Source organism: Camponotus vicinus, unplaced genomic scaffold, assembly GCF_025532165.1.
Source record: "Camponotus vicinus isolate PSW18456_S1 unplaced genomic scaffold, iyCamVici1.0 SCAF_13, whole genome shotgun sequence".
NCBI lineage: Eukaryota > Metazoa > Arthropoda > Insecta > Hymenoptera > Formicidae > Camponotus > Camponotus vicinus.
In genome coordinates, this window is record NW_028141949.1 from 14435691 (window position 1) to 14447887 (window position 12197).

The 12197-nt window shown below is 33.4% G+C and overlaps 1 protein-coding gene across 4 annotated transcripts in view; it reads left to right on the forward strand.

Annotated features, from left to right (window-relative positions):
• Positions 1 to 887: 887 nt before the first annotated feature.
• The window catches only part of LOC145964348 (semaphorin-1A), a 202272-nt gene continuing 190962 nt past the window's right edge, over positions 888 to 12197 (forward strand). For 3 of the 4 annotated variants that reach the window (XM_083086990.1, XM_083086993.1, XM_083086992.1), the window contains exon 1: positions 888 to 1417. The gene's annotated coding sequence lies outside the window, so the exon portion shown is untranslated. Of the gene's footprint in view, positions 1418 to 8352; positions 9083 to 9295; positions 9633 to 12197 lie in introns of those variants that run through there. The other variant, XM_083086991.1, reaches the window with a different exon arrangement.

The following is a 12197-nucleotide window of genomic DNA, read 5'->3' on the forward strand; positions in this document are numbered from 1 at the left end:
ATCTGAATTCTTTTTAATCACATAATGTTATGATTATTACAGCAAAGGTGAGATATATATTAAGGCGGATCAATTAGCTTGATGTATAATACGGAAGAAAGGAATATTTTATAATATATTTTAATATATTAATATATTAAAATTAAATTTGTAATATATTAATAAATTTATATATTAACAATTTATATTAATAATTAAATATTTTAATATATTATAAATAAGATATATATATTTAATATATTAATTACAATTTAATATATTTTATAATAATATATTAAGTCCTATAGTCATAATTAAAACTTCTTTCTACATTTAATCTATAGAATAATGTACACATATAAATATGATGCGAGTAAAGAATAGATCTTTATCAAGATACAAGTTTATTAAAATGTAACATTTTTCCGTAAACACTTGTTGCGCTTTCAAATACACAATATTGCCACGTGGCCATACTAAATTAACACGGATCGGATAATCGAAGCGTCAACATATATTTTTTCTGACATCGATTGGCATTGGGGAATTCGATCCAATATCGATTTAATTTCAAAATCGTCTTCTCTTTGCTCTTTGCTCCGCATTTTCCACCCCGCAGAACTAATTCCCGAGATCCTCGTAGGGTCTCTGATCGGAAACGAACGTGATCCCCGTGTGCGTGCGCGAGTAACCGAAGAATAACCGTCGAAGGAAGAAGAAGACGGGGCGAAGAATGATCGGCGGACGCGAGCAAGAGGGTAGAAGCGCGCGACGGAGTTACTCGCGGCGCGGCGGGGAAGGGGGGAGAGCAAGTTCCCCTTCCACTCGCGCGATGGCGCGAGCGTACCGAGTGAATTGCCGCCCGGCGTGGTGGGGGAACAGCGGGCGCAGCGGAGAGTCGCGGCAGTTGGCGGCAGTTGCGATTCGAGCGGCGAGTGGTGCGCGTCGTTTCGTTCCGTCCTGTACGTGTTTTTCGTGCCGCGTTCGGAGAGACACTCTCTCACTCTCTCTGTCCTTCTCCGTCTCGGCGTGTGACGCGCGCGTGGCTCGATTTCTCTTTTCTTTTCATCGTTTTATTTCGCGCTCGCGAATTTCATCGTCGCCCGGGGATTGTGAAACGATCGAGTGACATTATCGAATGACGCGTTTCGCAAAAGGCGGAGTGGTGTTCTTTTCCAGTGTTACACTTTATTGTGCCAACCGTCGGTCTTCTCGCCTCACTTCACTTCTCTCTCTTTCTTTTTTCTTCCGGCGGGCATCTTGTTGGCTGTTACCCGACTTGATTACGAGACTGGCCCCGCTGTCGGAGACGTTTGCTCGGAAAGAGCGTCTCTTCGAGGGACTTTGGTGACGGACGATTACTCCGATAGCGAGGATATATACACAGTGTAAAATTCTGTGCGCACGCTTGCGACCGATCGGCTCTGTCTTCTTCCTGGTAAGTCTATTCTCCATTGTTCGATGGGATACATCGTTGATCTTCCCATGATGTTGCGAGAGTCGCCTCGGACTCTCTTTGACTAGGACAGAGTATTGTACTTGGGAAGATGAACGATGATTATCTATTCCTCTTGCATTCGATGCATATTTAATTCCTTTTGCGATGTTGCGTTGGCATTAGTCTCTTCGTTTCAAGTTTAATTCTTTTATTATATATTATAAATTTGAAAACTTTAAGAATGTTACTATTTGAATACAAGAGTCGAGGTTATGTTTTTTGTGTTGACTGTTTAAAATAATGCGCGCGCGTGGCACGTGTCTTTCTTAATTCAATTTTTTTAAATTTGCATCAATGGAAGGATGGAAGAATATTAATTAAAATAAGTATTGCGAGCAAATTTATTGTTTTTTAACAAGGCAAACGCACACTGTCTCTCTCTCTCTCTCTTTCTCTTTCTTTCTGATTTTTAAATTGAACTTTGATCTTACATCGCGCTTTTGAATCATGCATCTAGTACATGTATCAAGTTACGCAGTTTGTTTATGCATATGTAAAGCGAGTTAGTATCGTGTTGTGATCTTTTTACGTAACGCGATTGGTCAGTTTGGGCATTGTTGAATTTGCATCTCTTAGCCGACGTTATCTAATTATTTTTATATTAACTGGGGATTATTGTATCGCATTAGACGATGTATACAGAAAAAAATGACAATCTTAATTTTATTTATGACAAATTATTTGACATTCAAATTTAAAAATTCGGTTTATAGGGATACGTCATGCTTAATTAAATATTTAAATTTATTCGCTTCATAACTCCTTACGACTTCGAGTTTGGATATAATAAAATTTGTCCTTTTTAATTGCGTTGTTTTTGCCATCCTATCATGTTTCTTCCTTTGTTTTTTTTTCTTATAAAAATTCCAAAATATATATATTTTTTTAAATGTGAAAGGTATAATTGTAACTGAAAGAAATAGAACCAATGGCTTATCGTTAAAGTCCCAAGCAGGGGACAGGCGTAGCCGCTGGGACTATTTTGTCTCCTGCAATTTGGCATGTTGAGAGCATTGAAAGAAATGCTGCTCCGCCTGGCACGAAACAACGCGCACGCCACGGACAGTCTCGTTTATTCTCGTAGTCGCGTTGTACCCTTCGGTGTACGTACCCTTTGTCATAAATAAATACACGCGCGTGCAACAACGATGCCTCGACGCATCCCGGTATTTCTAGTGGCGTTTTTCGCGTTTTTTCTTTTTTTTTTCTCCCCTTCCCTCCTCCTCTCCTTTTTCCCTTCTTTGTTTTTGTCAACGCGTCCGTCGATTGTAATCGTTGTGCCGACAAGAGCAATATTGTCAAACAAAAGTTCAATCCGGGTGACGTTGTAGGTTTTTGCGAATTTATACCGTGAGAGTCGCGTCAAAAGAAGCCTGACATTTAGTAGAGTTTCTGCGTCAACTCGGAGTGATGGTAATTTCGATGCACTTTTTTTTTAAATTCGGGAAACGCAGGAGGACAAAAATATCGCACGATCTTCAAACTATTTTGTCGTCAAAATAGCGTAGTTATATTTTATAAGGAATTAATTGGAAAAAATGAAACAATAACAGTACAATGTTTTAAAAAATAATAAGAGAGAGAGAAAGAAGCGAAACAATCACCCATTATATTAAATATTGAAAATGAAAATGCCCTCCTATTTCAAATATTATGTGATGGAAATATAGTAAATGACATTGAAAATAAAACGATGCTAGGTGTCATGTCACTTAATATTTATAATATGAAATATCTCAAATTATCATGTAATTATATTAAAACCTGTAGTATCTTATTTAATAGATTTTATAAGAGTTACATTCGCGAATAAACATAATTTTTCTTTTACGAGAATAATCTTTCCTTACACATGTTACAACGTTACAAAGTACAGTGTCAATATTTTGCTTTCCTTCTTCTTGTTTTACTTTACCTTTAATTTATCTTTACTTGACCCTCAAATAAAAGATTTCACATTTCTTGGGGAATTTCTTTATAGAATCTTTATAGAATTTCTTTATAGAATCTGTAACTATTATCAAAGAATCTACATTTTTGATTATTATTATGAATAAAAGCAGTAGTTTACGTGTGATAATTTTATAAATAAATATAAAAATAGGTTTTAATTATTCTCGAAGGAAAAAGCAAAATATAGCACCATTTCTTATAAACATCTCTAATGGATAAAGATATCTTTATAACTGTTACATTCGTGCGAATGGATATTTTCGGTTCTTCGATAAACTTTTAGCCTGGATTTTCTTAGCAAAAAGTACATCAAGTATATTAAAAACGATTTAAATAAAGATAAATAAAGATTTAAGATTAAAATTATATCAAAGGACAGTTTGCTTTTCGCTTTTCACGCTGTCGAATATAATATTTCTTTTATCTTGAAACAAATTCAATATCATGATTGTATATAAACAATCAGCTGACTTTGACATTTTCGTGAAAAAGAAATATATCGATTTCAAGTTTACGGAGCAGCCCCACATTCCTTTACGATATCTCGTATACGTATTGAAAAATAAAACTATCATTCACCAAGATTATCAGAAACGTGACAATTGGGGCTTTTCAGATGACGATACGCAAAAAATGTTGAAAAAATATAAAAATATCTTTATCCATACCAAGATTGCCGTGACAATTGGGGCTTCTTAGACGACGATAGATTCGCGGAGACGTGAAAATGAATGAAAACAGAATATTATCGCTCGATGGGGGCGAATACTCGCGTGTTGCAACCCGTTCGTAAAACTTGCTCGCGTCGCGCAGCCGACCAGCCGTCGCGGCCAACCACCAGCTTATCGTTCTCGAACACGCGTCGTTACGTTCGAGTCATGGGGCCCCTCCGGCGAAAAGCTCGAAACCGGTTTCGAACGTACACACACAGCACCGTAGCCAGGATCGTATTGAGTAGCCGATCGGCCGTACGACTTTCTACATTTCCGTCGTCCGCGCAGACTCGATTAACCGCTGCATTCTTATCGCTCGTTTCGATCTCTCGATTACGTGATACTTTGCCGGGAGTAAGTTTGATCAAGTCCGAATTAAAATTCGTCATTTCGAGAAAGCGCGCGTCATAAAAGAGAAAGCGACTTTTCGGAGAAGTAAAGATAATTTATTAATCGTGTGTACAAATTTTTATTCGATAAGAATTATTACGAAAAAGATAAAAGTCGGGATGATATTGTGCAAGTTTGACATTTTCTGGAAAAGAATAATTAATAGAATAAGTAGATAATAATAGATTAATAATAGAATAATAATAATTAATAAGAAAATAAATAGATAATAATAGATTAATAATAGAATAATAATAATTAATAATAGAATAATAGAAAGAGAAGAGAGAGAGAGAGAGAGAGAGAGAGAGAGAGAGAGAGAATAAAAGAATAATTAATAATTCTAATTTTTAATAATTCATAATTTTAGTTCTTGTTTGCCCAGAAAGTTTTAGACTCTTGCCTTTTCTCAAATAAATGATTGAATTATTTTATTTATATATGATACGATCGATTACAATTTCAAGATAAAACGTATTTTTTTGTCTAAAGTTTCTTGTCTAAAGATGATGTTTAGATATCTATGCGATCTTTAGTTGATATATCGTCGTGAAACAAAAATAGGCAAGTTGCAAAAATATTTGCTAAAGTAATTACATAAAACAAACGGTAGAAGCTAAATATCTCGGGGAAAATCGAAATTTCATATTTTTATTTGATATTTTCGCAAACACACACACAGTAATATTTACTCTGCATGCACATTTATTTGTTATGTTTGCAATCTGAGAACGGATATGGAAAGAGCAAATTTTGATGTATATTGTGTTATTTTTTACAAGACTTGTAAAGAACCGAAATATTTTCGCGATTTCGTGGAGAAGATAAAGTTATCGAAATGAAGATTTCAAGATAGGAGTTTAGAACAGGAACCTCTCCAATAGCGGTCTGGCAGGTCAATTTTCTGTGGCCCGTTTGCGGCCATAACGTGATCTTACGGGAAGGATGGATGGAGGGGATCACCTTCCCCTTCCTTCCTTTCTTCTACCATGCGGCTCCTCTAACGTATCGAGTTTGAAACCCTCGGTTTAGAGTCTCCATTACGTGTGTAAATTACGAAATCCTATTAATGTGTAATGCCAGCTGCAACTTTAACTAATTAGGCGATAATTAACTTTAACTAATTAGGCGATATCTGTTTTGGAAATTTATATAAAAATTAATTATGGTGTAAAAATTAATATTGCCTAATAATATCCAAATTTTTCATTCAACACTGATTAAGAAATTAAGACTATTAATAAATTTTTGAGTAGTAAAAAAATTTTTGATTATTAAATTAAGACTATTAATAATTTTTTATTTATTTTTATGAGACTATTAATAAATTTCTGATTATTAAACAAATTTTTGATTAAAAATTTTTGATTATTAAATTAAGATTATTAATAATTTTTGATTTATTTTTAGGAGAAGAAAAAGATAGAGATAAATTACGAATTTGAAGCCTTCATGACAATATCGCATTCTATGATAAAATACTCGTGATGATAAAATTCGTTATCAGAAAAGGGAAAGCATTCAAAATACTTACTAAAGTAGTTGTCGAAAATTTAGATTTACGATTTTTCGATATACTTAAATTTTCCTCTCGCTTTTCTTTTTTTTTCTCTCTTTCACACGTGCATTTTTTGCAAGAACATGTGTTAAGCTCGCAATATTACTATTTATGAGCAATTATTTTCTACATATTACTATGCTTTCCTTCGGCAGCGATTTCAGACTAGATATATTATTCAAAGCATGGTGTTGTCGCCACTTTGCCGGACACATTAATTCTTCATTAACGCAAACGACGTTACTTGCTTCCGAATCAGCAAATTGCGTTATAACTTTTTGATTGCGATCATGTTACTTACGCGATATCATCGAATTTTAAATCAACTAGATAGTTTGCTTCGCTTCATGAAAAAAGCGATCGCTTATTAATAGTTGAATTTTCCAATTTTTCCAACAATTTTTAAAAATGCTTTTAAAATGATTACACTGTATTTACAGATACAATATACGTACAAGGAAAATATGTAGAAAAAAATTGCTTTTTATTTCTCTTCATTCGTTATTTTTTAACGACCAATTTCTTTATCAATGCAGAATTGGTTCTTTCTTAACGAGAGAGCGAGAGTATTAATCTACACGTAAAATTCTTTTGAACAAAATTCCTGTTAGTTTTGTCTCTCTACGCACAAATAGAGCGCATCTTTGCCAATAATAGTGCTGTTGAAGCTATTGATACATTCCTCTGGTTCTCGTGTGCGATTCATGCAATTGCAGCGGATTGCGCTTGTGAAAGAGAAAGCGCGGCTCACCAATGAAAAATATAAACCTCGTCGGAACTTTTCTGAATTATACGACGTTACGTAGACAAAACAATGAAATTTTTTTTCTTTTTTTCCTCTCTCTCTCTTTCTCTCTCTCTCTTTCTCGCGGATGAACACATTGCAAACGGAAAAGCGAGAGAAAAAGCAGACGGCTTGGAAGCTGAAGGTATTTATAGAATGGTAAATATATAAAAGAGAGGAACATCACACATGTGAAGCAAACATCGTGCTCTCTTTCTTAGTTCGCGAATGATTCCACGAGAGCCTTGGATGAAGATGTACCTTTATTTAGCACTGTGTATTACGTTTGTTGTACAGGAAAATTTAATTATTCAAACATTTTGAAGGGATTGTGAAAGGAGGATGGCAAATGTTCAGTATAAATTTTTCAAAAACTCATAATTTTATGTATTTCTCGGAGCGAGGAAAATGAATATGTGCTTGGAAAAGTTGGCGCTTTTTTTTTTTTTTTCGGAAAATTATTAAAAAGAAATTAAAACAAGTGAGAGCGACAATTTTTGTTAGCAGAGTTTTACCAAAAATCGTGGTCCGATTCCGAGATTCCGAGTTATATCAACCAAGTACGAGTGTCACGATATTCATTAATCCTATCAACGAATGAGATGTATAAATGAATATAAAAGAAGCAAAAAATGTTATACGTATAATAATTTTTATTGCTAATTATTAACATATATTCTGTGCGGAACATTTTCTGGAAAAATTGAAAATTTCAGTATTGGAAAAATTGAACTGATTTCAAATTTCTATCGAATATCTTTATGTATTATATCAACTCTTTCCGAGGATCATTTTTGACCCTGCCAATGTTTTCATAGCGATACGTTTGAAGCATTTTGCTTCGTATATTTGCAGTAAAAATATATCAAAGCAAATTGTTTTGCAAGTTTATTATTCTAGCCTTTATTTAATCAAAGAAGGCGTATACATTTTTTTCCTTTGAAAAACACGTCAGGCAAAAATGATCCCTTTGTATATTTTAGAGGTGAATACAATGTAAGGGTAATTTTCACGTTTATCACGAAGAAGATAGTCTTTTATTTCATAAATACTGATCATTTATAATAATTATAAATACCATAAACGGTAAAACATTAATACCACTTAATCAATTAGCAAGAGATAATAATCTCTTCGGACGAAAACTGACAGAACGTGAAATTTAAGCGTTTATCATAATCGAAGTGTAATAATTTTTTTCTAATTAACTGATAAAAATTTCCCTAAGAAACGCAATAAATGCTTGCATCGATTCGCTCTCATTTTATAGGTTTCTCAGAAACACGCTTATCTAGTTTTAATTTTCACGAAAATTGCCAAGAAATATTTTACATCGTTTCGAGACGGATTAGCGGTCGTTATTGTGTCATGTAAACAAAACAGCCGGGCTCGCTTTTCCGAGAATTCCTCTCCCCACTCCCACTCCACCCAGCCGCCTCGCGTCTTCGCGTTTTTTTCAAACACGCATACCAGCTCAGTGTCGTCTCGACTGTCGCGAAGGTCAATTCGAAGTTTCCTCGCGATTTTCTCCGTCGCGTTACTCGACAAGTTATCATCGAGATTATATATCCGTGTGTAATATTATTTTTCAGAGTGATAAATAAGTTATCCGATAAACGCCCTTGTGTCAATGACTCTAGTGATGTAAAATATGATATATAATTTTCGCGTTCGGAGAATTAACGCTCGAATATAACGTTCGCGACGTGACAGTTATATCTGATCCGACTAGTGTGAATTGAAAATGTCGGAATCGGGAAATCACACGAGGATCTAAGTGATTATTTACGATGTCGGGACGTTTGCGGTGCGAATGTAATGGCGCGATCGAACATCGCGATTGTTCGGACGGAAGGAACGGCAAGGAACGGGAATCAGCTGATCGCGCTGTCATTAATTCTCCGATTACCGCGGTTATACATGATTATATTACGGTCGATATTTTACGTCATTGCGAACTTCTAGGTTGATCAACAGAGTCGTAATCACGCTATTATAAAGAAAGGGATCGACTCGCTTTTCCGAGAATCCTTCCATCCCCACCTCTACCCTTTCCCGACCTCTGCGCATTTCTCGACACGCGTTTGTCGTTTAGTATCGTCTCGACCTCGACCTGCCGAGGGTTGGTTAGACAAGTTTAAAAACTTTACGATTCTTGCTCGCGTGAACTATAATATTAACAAGAGTGACAGATCAATTATTATCTGGTAAATTTATTATAATAGATTCCTTAATAATTATTGATAAAAATTATTATGTAATATTCGTATTTTTTTTTATATTCGATACACACGTAATGATAATATTGTTCGCTCTTCTTTCACGAGAAATAATTAACGCTCGAATAATTCATGTGAAAGTTATTTTAACGAAATTAGAAGTTGAAATCCGGACCTTTATTTTGTTTTGATTCATCGCAGTATAAATGGTGCGGTCGTTTGTGACATCAGAGGATTCGCGATGTATACTCGAGTGCGTGATATCGAAACAAGTGTGGAAAGAAATCAGCGCTTTCATTAATGCTACAGTCATCACGTTACACTATTCTAAGAACCGCTTGTCTTATTAAATCAGAGTTACGTCAGACTTTAAAGTGAAAATAAATACTGTAAGCATGTGTGCCGAGACAAGTACCGAGCGGTCATAATACGTAGATGTAACGTACACACATCGATCGTGTCTAGTGAAAATAGTTTCGTCACAAGTTAACCGAGCAAACTCTGCGGACACTTCCAACTACAAAGCATCGTCCTTAAAGTGAGTACATTCATAAAAATATCAATTAAGTTACCAAGAATAAATATTGCTAGAATTATTAAAAAATATTTGGTAAATATATTCGCTGCGGGGATTTCTTTTTAAATAAAAATATTCATCATTTTACTATTTACAAATTATTTTCTGCTTTAAAATTTATACGTAGAAACATATTCATACACATATATAATTACCATGTTCAAATAGAAGACTATAGAAAACGTGAGGCGACAGTAACAATTTTTTCGAGTAATTTTTATATTTAAAATATATGTGAAATGTGTGTTTTAAAAAAATCCGTGAATTGTTTTACATGGAATATTTATTCTTCACTTTATCAAAAGAAAAAAGCCAAGAACAATTTATTTATTAATTAATATGAAACTAATATACGTACGCGAGAAAATAATATATAATAAATAAATAATGTATAGCAAATGAAGTAAATAATATGTAGTAAATAATACGTGGTAAAAACAAAACTTATTTATATTTTGACGAATACGTATATAAATCAAATTGTATAAATAAATAAATAAATTATTATTTGTTTATTTATAAATAAATAATATATTTATTTATTCATTTATTTATTTATACATGTAGTGTACTCGGTTTATTATGATTCACAAGGGACGATTTATGATGATATGCAAAACATTCGTTTGACAATCTACTTTTTTATGTAATTAATGAAATTATAATTTATAATTTATATGCACGCTGTCTGTTGCACTTGCTTAAAAAAAAGGGAAAAGATGTGAATATTTCTAAAAAGATAATTTTACTAATCTGATAAATTGCGCATAAAAGTGTATGTGAATGTAATTGAATCTTTTTATGCATAAGTAACGTTTTTTTAAAAAAAATAAAAAAAAGAAAGAAAGAAGAAGAAAAAGATATTCATCAAAGACAGCACTTGATTTGAAGCAATCGTGTGTCATGCAAAATTAATACGGCACGTAACTGATATCAATTAAGTCCATCGGCGTTATTACTCTTATTGCATCCTTGATACGGAATCGTCTGCTTTATCGTTTCGTCGATTTCGCTCTCATCGACGAGGTTATTGCACGCGTCATATTTCCACTTTCAAATCTGGGATCTTACATGCTTGAAATTCCAATGTCAGCACCCGAGCAAGACATCGATTTCTTTCTTTCACTTGATACTTTGCGCGACACTATCTTCAACGAGATATCTGATGACTATTTTCGCCGCGATCCCTCCATTTGCTTCTTTTGAATTTGATATCATTAGTACAAACGCTAATCAGGATGAATTGTCTGCGCTTATCAACTAATGGAAACTTGATATTGATATCTTTGCAAGTGCTTTATCTTCTTCTTTCTTGCATCAAGATACATTTCATCTCGTTAATAGATTGCACGTGTTCTATCGTTTCTCTTGGAAATTTCATTTCATATTATTTATTCTAAGATTTGCTTTTGCATATCGGATATTCAGAAGCGGATGCTAGAATTTTTTTACAGATACATCTTTTGTATTTATTCTCATTACAGCGCTTGATAAGTTTGAGCCCTTTATTCTCTTTGGAGTTTCTTTTCTTATTTACGTTTCTTGTGTATATGTATGTAAATGCAGTATCTGTAAAATTCTACATGTTCAAAAAGAAAAGAGCGAAAAATAAAAGATACAAGAGTATATTTACATTTCAAAATATTATGTTAAAAATTTATCAAATATATTTACTAAGAAATTATAAAATTTAGAAATATCATACAGACACACATATATTTTACACGCACTTTTAATATTTTACAATTTAATATATTACGTATAGATGTTGCTGAATGCGCATTTTAAAAATTATTCCCAATACCTTAGAATTAAAGTTAACAAAAAAACGCAACGATCGAACGAAAGACAATACATCTACGATAGTGTTATTGTTCGATTCCATCTCGTGTTTGATTAGAATTTTTTCTATTATGGCGTAATTTTCAATTTTCTTTTTTAACGATTCATCTTCGATCTTGAAACGAGTACGGTTACGACTATTACTAGTCTGTTGCTGGAACGAATGAAGGGAGGACGAGAAGCTAAGAGAGGTTATTACCTCTCTCTCTCAAGAAATAAGAAACCGGCATGGACCAGGTACACTCCGGTTAAGAAATTTCACGGTATACACAATACATAAAATACGTTTCAAATACGTTCTTTTTTTGTTCTTATTTCTTCGATTATTTCGGATTTGTTTCTTAAAATGTTAAGGTATTTATAGTTAATTATTTATCGAATAATTAATGCCCGAAAATATATAATTAATACACAAAAATTAAGAAAAAAAGATATATTTGTGAAATATATATTTTTTCCCTTAATTTTTTCATGCATTTTACACACACACACACATGTATACTTATACATATAATACGTATGTCTGTGTTGCAGGTTTTTAATAAGATTAGTTTTTTCATAAATTTTGAGTCTCATAAATCGGCTTTTTTACAAAAAGCTCAGGTTTTTTTTTATTAAAAAAATCTGAATGTATAATCTACGATAAATGTATTTGTATGCATGCACAGTGTAGTATTGTGTCGA